Genomic DNA, 16,254 nt, shown 5'->3' with positions numbered 1-16,254 from the left:
ATTATTTCATTCACTGATACTTTTACTAATTTCTTTTTATCAATTTCTTGTACTTTTTAGTATACAGTTCTTTCACCTCCTTGTTAAATGTATTCCTGAATATTGTATTGTTTCTGATTCTACTGTAAATGTGATGGCTTTCTTTATTTCTTGTTCAGACAATTTGTTGTAGTATTTAGAAACTCTACTGATTTTTGTATGCTGGTTTTCTATGCAACTTTAATATGTTGAGGTTTGCTTCTGAGAGTCTTTATCATGAAGAATGTTGAATTTTGTCATATGCATTTTCTGCATCTATTTAGATAATTGTGCCACTTTAACTTTTATTGTATAAATGTGTGATATAAGTTCACTTGGGTAGAGAAGCCAAAGAGAGTGCTGCTCTACATGCAAAAGGAGTCGGAGTAAGTCTTTGATGCCCTGATACTCAAGACTCCATCTTTGAATGGTCTTATGGAAGCCATCTCAGACAAATATGATGTTCCCCAAGAAAAGACTGGGAAATATTCAAGAAGTGTGAAAAAATGGATTCTGGTGGACATGGATGACAACACTGTGAAGCATTACTCCAATGAAGATACCTTCCAGCTACAGACTGAAGAAGTCAGGGGGTCATCCAAATGCACCCGCACTGAGACCTGAGGGCACACTGACCCACAGCTCCCAGCAAGTGCAATGAAGATGTCACATGGTCATTTGGTTCAGTAAGCTACAGGCCCATCAGTCAGCTGCCTTCCAAACATGGATGGATGTCAGTGGAAGGGATTCCTTTCAAGATGGAGATGGTGCTGCATTTGGCTCAGATAGCATTGACTTAATTGATTAAATTTTGTCTGTTTTGTTAAAAAAAAGTGTATATCATTGATTAATTTGTGTATGTTGAAACATCCTTGCATCATAAGGATGAACCCCACTTGATCAGGGAGTATGAACTTTTTAACATGCTGCTGAATGTGGTTTTCTAGCACTTACTGTGCATTTTTGCCTGTGTACTCATCAGGGGTGTCGGCCTATAACTGTCTCTTCTTGCGTCCTTATCTGGCTTTGGTATCAGGATAATGCTGGCCTTGTAAATAGTGTGGGTTTATTCTCTCCTCTTAGATATTTTGGGACTGTATGAGGTTAATAGGCATTAAAGTTTTAAATGTTTGGTGAAGTTCACCAGTGATGCTGTCTGTTCTGTACTTGTCTTTGTTGGGATTATTTTGATTACTAATTCAGTCTTTTTACTACTAATTGGCCTGTTAAGATTCTTTTTATATCTTGACGGTTCAATCTGGGTAGACTGTATGTTTCCAAGAATCCATCCATTTCTTCTACGTTGTTCAGTTTGTCGGCATATGCTTGTTCATAGTGGCCTCTCCTGATTCTTTGTATTTGTGTGGTATCAACTGTGATGTCTCTTCTTTCATTTATAATTTTCTTGATTTGGGTTCTCTGTCTGATTCTTGGCTAGTCTAGTCTAATATTTTCCATTGTTTTCCTGTTCTTTCATTTATTGTACAATGAGAAGTGTGACTTCAACTTTGTTCTTCTTTAGCACTACATAGGGTGTTCTAGGCTTTTGATTGACATTGGTTTCTTACTACAGTGTTTCATAGTTTCCTGGATAGGAAACTTCATTTTTATTACTATTTATTTCATTTTAATATTATTATAAATGGCATTCACTTCATTTGTAATACTTCAATTCATATTTAATACTATCATACATGGTATTCTTTTAAAATGTCAATTTCAATTATTCACTGCTGGCACAGAGGAAGTTAGTTGATTTTGTATATTGCCCTTACACTTTGATTTTTGTTATCTCTACACATTGTCATCAAGGCATATGATAACCATGATCCATTATCATTTTAACTCAAAAATGGTGGCACTGAATACTCTGAACACTGAAGATGAGGGACTCATTGGGATTGGTGTGGCAGGGTTCATAGGAACTCTTCAAGGGTGAGCGCCGAACAGATACCGGAACCTGGCTTTTCTAATTAGCACCTCAATCATGTATTAGGCCCACAGGTTTTGGCACTGTTTCCATTATAAAAATAAGAGCTTTTGTTTTAAGGGGGACCATACACTTAAGGGAGGCATTGTTGCAGCTTAGGGCACAAATTAATTCTTTGTCAACCCTGAGTAAAACCCTTCAGGTCTGTGACCATGACTGCGGAAGTGGTAGTTGGGCTCTGGTGATTCCTAACGTGTGTGTATGTGTTTTGATAGTGAGTTTGGATACTTCTCATTATGGACTATTTACATTTCCTTCCCTTATTACTTTCTAGTGTAGTATTTAAAAAATCTTGGCACACCCGTCCTCCCCCCTCACCCGGGACTCTGTTCACCGATCAAGGGTTGAGGGTTGAGGCGGGACCGCAGGGTTGGCCCCCAAAGGGGTGCTGTCGCTGGAGCGGGGAGACCAGCCCCGCTTGTCCCTCGCTGCCTCCGCGCAGCACCGAGTGCCCCCGACATGACTCTACTAGGACAACTTCGTCCTGACCGCGCAGCCCGCCTGTCCCCGGCTCCGCCCTGGGCGCCCCACTGCTGGCCAGGGCGCCCTAACGGCGGGCCCCCTACACCGCGCCGCCCGCCGCCGCCGCCAACCCCAACCGGTGGCTCACCGGGCCGGCGGTGGGCGGTCCCCCTACCACCGCGTACCTGGGCGCCCACCCAAACCTCGCCGCCGCCGCCGCCCCCCGGGAGCGCACCCGGGCCCTTCCTGCAGCCGCCGATCACCGCCTGCACCTTTGGCTGCGCGCAGCGGCCCTTCGCGCAGCCCGCGACCGCCTCGCCCGCGGGGCCCGAGCCGCCGCCGCCGCCGCCGCCGCCGCCGCCGCCGCCGCCGCCCCCCGGGAGCGCACCCGGGCCCTTCCTGCAGCCGCCGATCACCGCCTGCACCTTCGGCTGCGCGCAGCGGCCCTTCCCGCAGCCCGCGACCGCCTCGCCCTCAGGGCGAGCCGCTGCCGCCGCCGGCAGACCTGGTCTGGCAGTCCGTGGCTGGCGGCGAGGACCTGATGATGGTGGTCCGGCCACCCTACTCGAAATCGGGGCCTATGGCCATGACAATCCAGAGCGCGCTGGAGCGCAACCTCACGCTCAGGCACATATCCTGGCTCACAGCTTCCCCTTCTACCCAGGCAGCAAGGCCGGCTGGCAGAACTCCATCCGCCACAACCTGTGGCTCAACGGCTGCTTCAAGGGGTGCACCACGACGAGGACGACCCAGGGAAAGGGAATTACTGGACCCTCGATCCAAACTAGAATGTTTGACAACAGGATCTTCTGCTGGAAACGGAAGCGCCGCTTGGAAAGCAGCGCACTTCTGCGGTGGCCACGGACGTCCAAATCCGAAGACGGGCTGTCATCAGGTCTGAGCTCTGGAGTGGCTGGGAAGTCGGAAGGAGACAGCGCCTCTCAGTCCCCAGAGCCTCCCAAGGGCACCAAGAGGACCGCTCCCTCTCCAGGAGCACCCATGCTCTCCCCGATCCCCTTGCTTCAACACCTCCTTCAGCAGCCTCAGCACCTTAAGTGTCAGCAGCAGCGGGGGCACCCAGGGCGAGCTTTCCCTGATGGCCCCTACTTAGGGATCCAGAGGGCCCAGGTGCCCTCCAGCGGCACCTCTCCCACCCAGCTCTGTCTCAGAAGCCTCGCCAGACACCTTACAGCTGAGTTCCAGCACCAGCAAGAGGGGGGCAGCAGCCAGGTCTTCCTATTACACCCCCTTCCCAGGCAGCACCAGCAGGGATCGAACTGGCCCCTTTGGCAGGCCGGTCTACAATTTCAGTATGATCAACAGCCTCATCTACCCACTGGAGGGGCTTCTCAGACTTGAATGTGCACACTTGAGATCTTGTTCAAATGCAGATTCCAAGGTGGTAGGTCTGGGGCAGGCACCAAGATTCTGTGTTTCTCTGGAGCTCCCGGGTGAGTTCTAGGTCCATCCACTGACCTCACTCGGAGGAGCATGGGTGCAGCAGCTGAATCTCTCTACAACCTGGCCAGCTTTTACAGGTTTCTCTGGATAAGGGCCTCCCTGGGGAGAAATCGATCGCTCTCTGTTCTGGACTAGCACTTGTGAGGGCATGGGCCGTGTCTGCTCATCACTGTACATCAGAGTCACAAGCTCAAAGGTGTACAGAAACCAGTTTGAAAAACAACAAGAAGTAAATGAAGTTATCGGGTGGGAAAAAGGTAACAATTGGCAACTGAAGCAGTGGGGAGGGGCTGGGACTGGCCAGCTAAAGGCTGTTGTTACCTCCCACCTGGCTGCATTCTGATTTTTTTTTAGAGAAGTCAGAAACCTATATTTTTACAGGAACCCTCCACTTGGATTCTTTGTGGCTAATGAAAGTTTTCAAAATACAGTCCTAGGAAATGCTGCAAGTCCTTGCACTCTATCCAGCTTCCAGATCACCTCTATGCTCAGTGTCAGGTATGAGGTAGCCTCTAACAGCAACAAAATTGCACAAGCAAGCAAGCCCTGTGTGCCAGGTGCTGTTTTAGACACTTGACATGTATTTACTCATTTAATCATCACAGCAACCCTGGAGGATGGGTATTCTTACCCCTCATTTTCTGTACCAGGGCAGTGAAACACCAGGATGTTAGGTAACTCGCCCAAGGCCACCCAGATAGTAAGTGGGGAAGCCAGGATCAGGTCCTGGCAGTCTGGCTCCAGAGTTGGTGCTTGTAAACTTTGTGTTCTAGTTCCTGAGAAACAGAGGCAGTGGCACGCACGCACAGGCAGACATAGTGTGTACAGGGTAAGAGTGAGCTCGACTTCATTTGACCAAAGATTCCAGGTGAAATAAATACCGCTCCGAGCAGTGAGGACGGACACCCCCTCTTGCCTTACTTCTGCTGCCATATTTCTGAGGTCTGGGGTGACTACTGTCCTGCTCCGCTTGGCCTCCTGTCCCTTTTAACGTATGTCTTGGATTTTTCTATTTTTACACAAAGTTTTAGAATTGTATTAGATATAGTTTTTAAATGGAATTTTTATAGGTTTTTTTTAATGCAACCATTGTGATAAAAACTTTTTAAAATATAACTTATTTTGAGCACTCCCTTTTACTTCTCAAGAGGTATCTTCATTTGGATAGTTTTTATGGTTACCCTCTCAGTGCCCAGCAGAGTGCCTGGTACCTGGCAGACACTCTGCCCCTGTTTGAACTTATCCAAAAAGTGTTAATTAAAATGCAGATATTTGTTAATTTTTTTGGAATAGTGATGCATAAAGATGAAGATAATTTCATAGGAGTTACCTTTGTACCATGCTGTTCCATCTTTGATGGGAGCGTTGCTGGTTTGGGGTTTTAATTTTTTTTAGAAAAAGTAGCACGGTACCTTGTAAAAAAAAAAAAATCTTTCCCCAGGTGCTCTTTTCTGAGACTCTCACAGCATTACTGTTAAATTTTTAATTCTGAAATATGTGTACAGAAAATTATTTTTAAAATAGTTTGAGGTATAAATAAAATCACCATTACTTTTTGAATATTATGCAGGAAGATAGCCAGACTGCTTAATCTCATATTATGTGTACCAAAAACAGTTTTATGGATAGTTTTCTATGTGAAAAATCATATGGGCTTTTATAAATATTGTTTCTGACACAACACTATATTTGTAAATTAATTTATAATGTAAACTGGGACAAAATTTTGTTCCCCAAGAAAGCATACTGCATGCTGGAAATAACATGAAATAAACTTTAAGTGGGATAAAAAAAACCCTTATTTTATGAAAAGTGTACATTCAATCAGAATTTAACAGCTTCTAACCACGACATGTTGTGATCAAGGCCTAGGGCACTGCACTCAAGGTTGCTTCTGGGGGTAAACATCAGTGCGGATTCAGAGAGATGGTAAACATGGCTACATTTATGAAACAAGAATACAAAGTACTGGGACCCTCCCTTAGAATGAGCTGGGGGTGAGGCCACTGCCCAGCTGAGCCATATCTAACCTGAGGTGGAAAGGAATGTGGGTGCCCTGAAATACATGATGGTATTTATTTATTTTTATGGAGGTATAACTGACTTGACATTTTATTGGTCTCGGGTGTACAACACAACGCTTGGTTATGCTAAATGACCAGCACAAGAAGTCTAGGTTAACGGCTGTCATCGTCCATAGTTACAAAATTTAATTCAAATTTTAATAGTTTTTTTTTTTTTTACAATGTTAAAGTAGTTGAAAAGTACTGAAAAGCTAAACACAATGTGTAGGGGAGGAAATTCTTTTTTCTGCCCCTCTAGGTTCCTTGGCTGTTCTAATGATCAAAATAACACGAGATGAGTTGACAGGGGAAAAGCAAGCACATTGAAATTTGTAACACAGAGGCCTCCAAATGTATGAGATGTGAGAAGAGACAGAAGCAGGCTGCTTATACAACTTTTTTGATAAAGAATCAATATTTGTAAAGATTTGACAAACAAAGGGGGTTTTGCATGGGGTAGCAAGTTAATGATGAAATGACAGGGTTTGCTTACAGAACTTTCTCTGCTTTGAATCCCCTGTCTCTGGTGAAATGGTGCCCTCCATGCACCCAGCATAGGAAGACACCTTTCCGTGGGGGGTTCTTTCCAGCTTTCAGGGGAACAAAGGAGGGTCAGAGTGTTCCCCTTGTACAGGCTATTTCACAGATAACTTCAATTTCAAAAGAGTGATATGCCACATTGGCGTATTTGGGAGCAGCCTGCCTTGAGCCCCATCAAAGGCGTATTATAACTTTTAAGTTGGTCTTTCTCTTGTGACAGCAGCAAGTAGATAGGCCATCTAATAGTCACGTGGTTTCCTATATTTTTTAGACTTTTCTTTGGAGAACTTTTTTATTTCCTCTTGGTTCAGAATGTCATCCTGCACTGATAATTTGCATTAGTATTTTAATATATTTTACACCAAGTTGCTTTTAGTTTCAATGCAGTGCATTTCTTTATTTGATACTAAATGTATTAGTGCATGAAAATATGAATTTTTTTGTACAAGTGCCCAGATTGCATTGAATTTGCTTTCTGAGCTCCATGGGAGGGAGGGTGGGGGTCTGAGCAGTTTTAATGTCCCAGTAATTCTCCTCTTAGTCATTCTCTGCCAAAATCAAGTCAGTCCCACCTGGCCCCATTCACGCTAAAATCTCCCAATGGAATCCTAGATCTAAAAGAGACTGGGTGATCCCCAAGCTCTGCAACGCAAGAAGACAGAAATGAAAAAAGACAAGAAAATTAGAATTGAGACCTGAATTTCTCTTCCGTTTTCTCACTGATCGCCTTTATGGATGTTTGATCAGTTATTAACAGTAGGGGATTGAATCTTTCAGCTATATTTATAGAAGTGACTGTTTCTCCCTCCAATTCTGTCAATGTTTGCTTCACATATTTGGGGGCTCTGGTGTTTTGTGTATGTTTATAATGGTTTCATATTCATAATGGTTTAACCATTTTTCATGTATGAAGCCCTTCTTTGTCTCTGAAACCTTTGTATTGAAACTCCGTTTTCTTTACTATTCCTATGCTTACTTCAGCTTACTTTTTGTTACTATTTTCGTGGAATAACCTTTTTCATCCTTTTATTTTGAGCCTGTATGTATGTTTGCATCTAATGTGAACATCACACAGCCAGCCTACAGTTAGATCCTTTGTTTTATCCATCCTGTTCTCTGCATTTTTACTTGAAATTTAATCCATTTATACTAAAAATAATTACTTATAAGGAAATACTTCTGCCATTTTGCACTTGATTCCTGTATGTCTTATATCTTTTTTGGTTCATCATTTCCTCCAATCTGACCTTCTTTTGAGTTTGATTCCAATGTGTAGTGTGACATTTCAATCCTCCCCCCATTTCCTTTTGTGTGTGTGTGTCTGTGTGTGTGTGTATATAAATATATTTAATTTTTTTATTTTTAACATTTCTTTTAAGTATTTTTATTTATTTATTTTTATTGGTGGGGAGAGGTGGTTAGGTTTACTTATTTACTTTTAGAGGAGGTACTGGGGATTGAACCCAGGACCTTTTGTACACGAAGCTTGTGCTCTACCACTTGAGCTATACGCCCGCCCCCAATTTTGTGTATATTTTTAAACATATTTCCCCAGTGGCTGCCAATCAGATTAGTTACCATCTTCCACATATAACCATCTAGTTTGCATTCATGCCATATGAGCTTCAGGAGCATGTGTGAAATATCTGCTCCTACACAGCCCCATGGACCCTTTATTGTTGTGACTGTCATAGATTAAATCTTTATACTGTTTGTTCCCACTAACACAGATTTATATAACTGTTTCATGCTTTTTCAAAATCATAAAGGAACTGAAAAGTAGAGTTACAAAACAACAGTAATATGATACTGGCTTTTATGTTTCTTTATGTGGTTACTGCTAGCTGTCAGTTGATCATTTCCTCAAACTGCTTTCAGGTCCTCTCCAGTGTCCTTTCATTTTAGCCTGAAATTTAGAAATTTAGCATTTCTTGAAGGGCAGGTCTGCTAGTAATGAACTCTCTCAACATTTGTTTATCTCAGATGGTCTTAAATTCTCCTTTATTTTGAAGAATTATTTTGGCCCTTATAGAAATTTGGTAGAAGTTTTTTAAACATGAAGCACTTAACGTGGCAGCCTACTTGCTCATGGTCCCCCAGGGTCCTGCTGAGCTATCTGAGCACTGGTCTTATTGAGGGTCCCGTGTGTGTGACAAGGGGCTTCTCTCCAGCTGCTTTCAAGATTCTCTCATTGTCTTTCTCTTTTGCCATGTTTAAACCAAAATAGATTTATTTGTGCTTCTGTATACACCTGTTTGCAGAGCATATTACATTAAAGCATTCTACTTTTTAAAAAATTTTATTTATCTTTATTGAAGTACAGTTAGTTTACAATGTTGTGTCAATTTCTGGTTTACTGTGTAATGTTTCAGTCATATATATACACACATATTTGTTTTCATACTTTTTTCTTTTTTTAATTGAGGTATAGTCAGTTTAGAATGTGTCATTTTCTGGTGTACAGCACAATTCTTCAGTCATACATGAATATACATAAATTCATTTTCATATTCTTTTTCAGCATAAGCTACTAAAAGTTATTGAATATATTTCCCTGAGCTATAGAGTATAAACTTGTTTATCTATTTTATATATGCCTGTCAGTATATGCAAATCTTGAACTCCCAGTTTATCCCTTCCCACCCTGCTCCCGCCTGGGAACCACAAGTTTGTATTCTTTGTCTGTGAGTCTGTTTCTTTTTTATACGTACGTTCATTTGTCTTTTTTTTTTTTTTAGATTCCACATATGAGTGATGTCATATAGTATTTTTCTTTCTCTTTCTGCCTTGCCTCACATAGTTAAAGCATTCTAATTTTAGTCAGAGTTGTGACCGCATTTTGGTTTCACTGAGCTGAATTAGTATCAGAAATGCAAACACATTTTCATTTACTAATGCCTATAAGAAGACTTTGAATTGTTGACTTTGGGGAAGGAGGATAAATGAAGGAATGATTCTTGATTAGGAAACTTATCCTCTGAGCTCTGAATAGAAATCATCAATCGGACTTCGGTTGTTGTAATCATATCCATACTGAAGACCAACGTACTCTATGACTCTGGGCTTCAGTGACGTGCACAGAGAGGACTGTGCGCAGTGCTGAGGGCACAGTGCATGCAGATGGCAGTTGTGGTGCCAGTTTTGCCTTCCTGGGCTTGGTGGTCTCTGGATGCTAGGCCCTGACTTACCTCTGGTCATAGCCAAATGCCACGTCTGAAATCTCTTCTGTGTGTTAGAACTTTCCTAGTCACAGGATGAGTAAGATATTAAATTGTTACATTCTTCCTGTCCAAGTGTAAATCCACTTGCAATTTCTCAATAAATAAGAGTGTTCATAAAATGGGACATGGGGTAATTCTTTGATTAGGCAGTAGGAAGAGGAGAGAAGGAAAAAGTTAATTCCTGAGTTGGTGCCCGGGAGTTGCACAGGCCTGGATATTTCAGGAAGAACAGGGCTTGGAAAGCCAGGCTGCAGATGGGAAATCACCTGATGGCTTGGAGCAGAGAGCATGTGGAAGAGTGGCACATAGGGAGCATCAGTGCTCAGAGGCACAGGAGATGCACCCCATCCCAGCCCCGCAATACACACATACACACACATATGACTCCAAACCTCAAAGGTGTTTCTGTGCAGGGCCAGGTGTAGACTATTGATCCAATACTGAGCATTCTAAGTGAAAGAGAACATCTTGGCATAGTTTAGGTGTCCACCACCCGCAGTTCTCTGTGGTGCACACATAATGTTAGAACGATTAAAACAACTTGATGGAAACTTGAATAACAGCATATAAGTGGTGAGATGGTCATTTAAGTTTGTGAACCATCCAGTCTGTCAGAAGGAAGACCTGCCTGAACTCATGCTTCCCAGTATCTGTAGCACATTCTTTTCTTTAAAAATATTCCCACATCCACTGTCTGCATTGACACTCACTGTACCCAGGGGAGGTGAGTTGGTAAGATATCAGAGCCCAATTTAGCGGAGATTGAGAGGCTTTGCTGAGCTCATATGTTTTAGCAGCAGGGCCAGCCTGGAGCCTGGGCCTCTAACTTCAACACCTGAGATGCCACTGCCGCACATCACCCGTGCACATGTGTCCATAGACATACAATTTGATTTTTGTGGCATTTTTTTCACAGGACTTCTCACCAACTGGCTTACAGGTCCCTGAGGGCAAGGCCTGTGTGTTACAGCTCTGTGAACCTATGTCAAAAAAATAAAATTTAGTTACATTCCAAGTTGAGCCCTTTTTTCCCTTTGAGGTGGCCAGGGTCCACCTTCAAGCCCCTTCTGTCTGGGGCAAAAGACATGTAGAATCAAATAACCTTACAGTGCAGAGCCTCCTGATTGCCACCTGTCAGCCCACTTCATGCCTCCAAAATTGTCCTGAGTGCTCTGTGCTGGTAGAAATACAAAAGTAATAGCTACCATTTTTCAAACACCTGTCACGTGCCAGTCACTCTGCTGAATGAGCTGCCCGATTAGAGGGTCAACAGTCCCTCACAGAAGTGCCACTCTCCCAGTAACAGGAATGGTCCCTAAGAATGTGTTGACAGCTATCCTGGCCTCCCTCCCTCTTCGCTTTTTCAGCATCAGCCTCCTTGTTCCTCATAGGATCCTGCTTCCATATCCCTCCTGCCCACCTCATTTCTGCTTTTATACAAGCTTGCTGCTTTCATCTCAGCTCTGAGTGAAATGGTTCTAGATTCTCTCAAGAGAGGATCTAGGTGAAGACTTAGAATTAAAAAAAAAAAAAGCAAAAACGTAAAAAACCACCACCACTCCCAGGGTTGGCTTAGGCACTGACCGGCCGCCGGAGTATCAGATGTGTCTGTCACCTACAGGAACACTCAGCAAGGCTTCATCTGTGAGTGGAGACCTTTAGAAGTTCTGATGTGGCAAGCAAGACATTTTAAACTCAGTCTTTGTTGAAGAAAGGGCCACATGCAGAGAAGTCACCATGGCCCACAGGGCCCTGCCTGATCGCATTCCCTCTGGCCCCTACCTCACTCCCTCTCCCTCATCCCCTGCTGTTCCCGGCCCTGGAGTGCTCCTAGCTCCCTGTGGCTGGGTCACTGGGTCCTCCTCCCCAGCATCTCTCCCACTCCATGGCCTCTCAGACCACCCTGTCTAAATCGCCCCTCTTTCCACACCCAGCCCGTCATTCTCATCCTCTCTTATCAGGACTGGAAACTGTCTTTCTTCATTTCCCTGTGTGGAAAGTCAGCTCCCTGCTCCATGTGGGATGGACCTGGGCTTTCTTATCCAGGGCTGCATCTCTAGTGCCTACAGCAGAGCCTGCACATAGTAGGAGCTCAGTCAGCCCTTTGCTGGTGTGTGTGCGTGAATGGGAGGTTATGGGGAGTGCAGACAGAGCACTTGCAACACAGTCTGAGGTCAGGAATGGTACTTCCTGGTTGTCAGATGTCTGGAACAAAGGTTGCATCTGACTCAGCTCTTCTAACCTGTACTTGGCCCCAGCTTGACCCAACACTTAGCCTAGACACTTGAGAATTGAGCCTCTCCTTCTCCTGTGCTCAGATGTTGCCTTAGACCTGAGCCTTTGCAATTGAAGTCAGGGCCACAAGGACCTGTGGTCTCCCTCTGACCATGTCAGGCAGGTTCATCCCTTCAACCGCCTCACAAGGTAAAATACTCAGAAACACAACTCACTCTCCACCATCTAGCTTTTCACTCAACACATCATTATGGGGCCCTGGGGGCTTGGGGGATTAACACAGAGCCAACATTCCAGTGGGGTCAGAAAGTCAGTCCATGAGTAAATGGACCCAATGATTTCAGAGGCTGATAACTGCCGTGGGGTAAACCAAACAGGGTACCAGAAACAGGTGATGGACAGAAAGGGCCTCTATGGAAACCGGAAGGTGGGGATGGCAGAGGGAACAACAGATGCAAGGCAGGAATGAATTCAGCCGAGCAGAGACCATGAAAAGCCCAGTGTGATGGAAGCATAGCTAACGGGGAGAGAAAGTGGTCAGAAAGGAGATCTGAGGGGCGAGCAGGGTCTGGTTTTCATTGGGCCTTGTCGACCCTGCAAGAACGTTGAAGCGCATTCTAAGAGCAAAGGAAGCCTTGGCCTGTTGGTCGCAGATGACTTGGTCTGATGTACATTTTTAGAAGGTCACTCGGGCTGTTGTGCAGCACAAGGCAGTCTAGGAAAGACCAGCAGCTGGGAGGTGGGTCGAGGGCAGAGCAGGTGGCTGTGTTTTCCGTTTTGGATGGTACCGCGCTGCTCTCAGTGGACGTGGAGAAAAAGTATTTGCTCTGCCTCTTGAAAAAAATAAAACGTTTGGTGTTTGAGACTGTCAGGAGAGCTGAGCAGAAAGAAGAATAAATAAAGGTGTAAATAGCTTTTAATGAACTACCTGTGTTATGTACTTAAAAAAAAATAATTTCCACCAACTTTATTCCCATTTTCTGTTGAGATAATCTACTTTTCATCCATTCTGTGAATATTGAGCCAGACACTGCTGTAAATGCCACAGAGGATTAAAGTGTCTAGTCCTCTTTCTCAATATTTAATAAATTGTCATTAGCATTAAAAATCCATTATGGGGTCAGGGGGAGGATCTAGCTCAGGGGTAGAGTATGTGCTTAGCAGCACAAGGTCCTGGGTTTAATCCCCAGTACCTCCATTAAAAATAAATAAGAAAATAAAACTGATTCTTCCCAAAAAATAAAATTTTAAAAATAATAAAAGCATTTTAAAAAAAAGAAAATGTAAAAAAAAAAGATAGGTAACATTCTACTTAGTTTTTTTTTTTTTAAAGCTTAAATGTGACTTTAAGTATAAAAGTAATTGGGAAAAGAGAGTTTCAGTATCTCAGTCAAATGACTTCAGGTCACTTTCTACACATTCTGGAGCCTTTCAATCCAGAACTTTTCAACTTTCTCAAAAGCGGAGCTGATGCTGAAAGTCAGTTATTTTCCTAACCTATCTGGCAAATCAGTATTAACCACAGAAAACACAGCAGTTTTCCCTCAGCACCTCTAATTTAACTACTTTAATTTATTATTTAGCTGCCACCTCATTAAAAAAAAATTCTAAATCTTTCTGAGAATGAAATGCAGCTCATTGAAGTGGAACTGTCTCAAGTTCAATAGCTCCGCACACAAATTCTCTCACCCCATGAGGCATGACATGTTAAAAGGAAATAATTTAATATAGTTGCAAACCTCAGGGCAAATTCTGGTGGTGAAATACACCATTTTGCTATGTTAAGTGACTCTCGGTTCCCAGGAACTTGCAGAATTTTATTTTTTGATGTAAATGTGGCTATGGAAAAATACTGAAATTCCTAAGAGAAAAGAAAAGTTAGGATAACTTAGAGAAGAGAAAGAGGAGGTGGCCTGGTGGCCTGGTGTTCCCATCACAGATGTAGACCTCCTACCACAACTCCAAGTGGAAGGAAATTAGCAAACGGTTACCTAAGTGCCTTCCTGGATGTAATAGAAATGCAACACACAGCTGTGGAGTCCAGGGGTTGCTCACCCTAATTCCTGGTCTTGCAAAGAGTCCCCTTGTGGGAGGCCCTCCAGTCTCGCCCAGGTGTCCAAACACTTCTCTTTGGTTAATTATAAGAACTTAGTATAAGCTGAGACACACTGATGTGTAAGAAGTCTGCATTGCTACATGAGGGTTACAATGTGGAGCTCCTTTCCTGATCGTCTTTGCTGTGACTCCTTTAAAAGCATGCCCACCCCCTCTCATCCTCCAGCATTTACCTCACAGAATGTGAACAAAATAAGTGTCACATGGTTACTTTGTTTCTTCCTCGAAGTTCTACATCTCCCTCTGTCCTTCCCTTTTTGGAGAATGTGGGTGGGAAAAATGGAGGTGGTGAGGGGATTTTTGTTATGTTCTTGGAAACTTTCTTTCTCTCCCTCCCCTCCCCACCCCCCCCCTTTTTTAAACATAATGTGCTTTAAAATTAACATTCACAAGCCAACAGATAGCACCCTTCTCTCCGCTTTGATCTTCCTAAGCCTAGTTGTGTATTTACATAATACAAAGTACTTCCAAGTACACTGAAGGGGAGACCATTGTCTGTAAAGATGATCAAAGAGCTTTCTCCATTCTGCATTTCCTCCTGATGTTCTGAGTCTGGGCACAGCCACCTTACAAAGATGTACAAGAGAATATTTCACTTGATCTCAAAGTAAAAGTTCCTCCATCCAGGGATAGCCTTCACGAACTGCAGGGATTCACTTTGCCTATATATCAAAGGATTTGAAAGATTTACAGTGTATGCCTTTAAAAAAAAAATCATGGCTTATGGATAACTATTCTCTCTCATGGCCCTCAGAGGGGAGATATAAACCTTTCCATCACCCTCCTCCTAAAAGTAACTAAGAGTTCTTGGAAGTAAGTCATGGGATCTGTGAGAAGGAAGCTAAGTTGCTAAACATGGATGCTTTTAAAGAAGGATTTTAGGAGGAGAGAAATACCCATCTTGTTAATGGGGTTCTGTGACGTTGTACAGAGCAGGGGCCCAGTGACCACTTGCTGCTCAGGGTTCCTTCCACTTTTGCAATCTCTATCTCTTCCTTTTTGGGGTACTTATATAGTTACTACTTCCTGCTGTGAGTTGGTGACCTCACTGTATGATTTATCTTCTCAAGGAAAGGATGATTTTCTAGCTCCTTTGATGGAAACCATCTCAGGATCTATGTTTTCCTATCCCCTGACCAGTAATTCTCTAATTTTGGGAGTACAAGGGTCTGGGAGGTAGGAATATCACTTGTGAAAGATAAAGTGAGGAGGAAGCAGGATTGGCTACGATGCTGATCTGACCCTTGGGAAGGGAAAGAGGGAAGTCAGCAGGAGAGAACAGAGAGCCTCAAACTGTGAGTGGCTTGCACACAGTCTTGGATAATATCATGGGGTGCTTCAGAGCAGATTGCCCATTAGAGGGGTCCTGCATTGAGCAGAAATGCTCCAGCACCCCCACCTACTAACCTCTGGTTTGCAAAGGAAACAGGGATGAGGCCTCTAAGACCCAGCAGTGGGCTGGATTCAGCAGCAGAGTACATCATTTGGCCCAAGTAGTTATCTTTTAAAATCTGCCTGAGTGTGCCACAGTCTCCACCACTCCCAAATGTCTTACACCTGGCCTGCCTCACTTTTCTATATTTCTTGCCTGGCTTCTGTAGTCATATGAGTTTGCTGCTGCTGCCTATAAATGTCCTTAAACCAGCTCCTTCTAAGTTTCCTTGTATTTAGCAGATAAGAGTAAGAAACTGACTTGGACTTGGGGAGGCTGTGGTGTGAGCCGGCAAGAGCATGCTTTACAGTCAGACAGGCTCAAGGCTGAATTCCCATCCTATTGCCTGCTACTGCATGATCTTAGCCCCTCCTAACTTTAGGCACCATAAAGCTCTAAAATGAGGCCAACACAGCAGGTGAAGCCCCCCAACCAGCTTAAACACTCAGTTTCTGCAGCTTTACTCTGTCAAGTGAACTGAATAAAAATGGAAAGTAAGGCAGAAAGGCAGGCCAGGCTCCTGGCGAGCCAGCACGGGGCAACCACCAAGGAGCTGTGCCCATTCTCCCGGTCTAGAGAGGGGACTGCCATCCTGGTCGTAGGAACAATGAAGAAGCACAGAACAGAGGTTTCAGCAGGTGGCATTTGTACAGGCCCATCTAATCTGGTTCTGCTTACAACTGTACCTGCTGCCACAGGCTCATCCTGTCGCTGCAG

General features: G+C 43.9%; 1 pseudogene; it reads left to right on the top strand.

Moving 5' to 3' along the window:
- The first annotated feature begins 1,870 nt into the window (after positions 1–1,870).
- Positions 1,871–3,932, top strand: LOC102534246 (forkhead box protein I3-like; annotated as a pseudogene).
- The last annotated feature ends 12,322 nt before the right edge of the window (positions 3,933–16,254 follow it).

This window comes from Vicugna pacos, chromosome 8, assembly GCF_048564905.1.
Source record: "Vicugna pacos chromosome 8, VicPac4, whole genome shotgun sequence".
NCBI classification, from domain to species: Eukaryota; Metazoa; Chordata; class Mammalia; order Artiodactyla; family Camelidae; genus Vicugna; species Vicugna pacos.
Note: the sequence above shows the minus strand (reverse complement) of the source record. Positions and strands in the feature narration are given on the sequence as shown.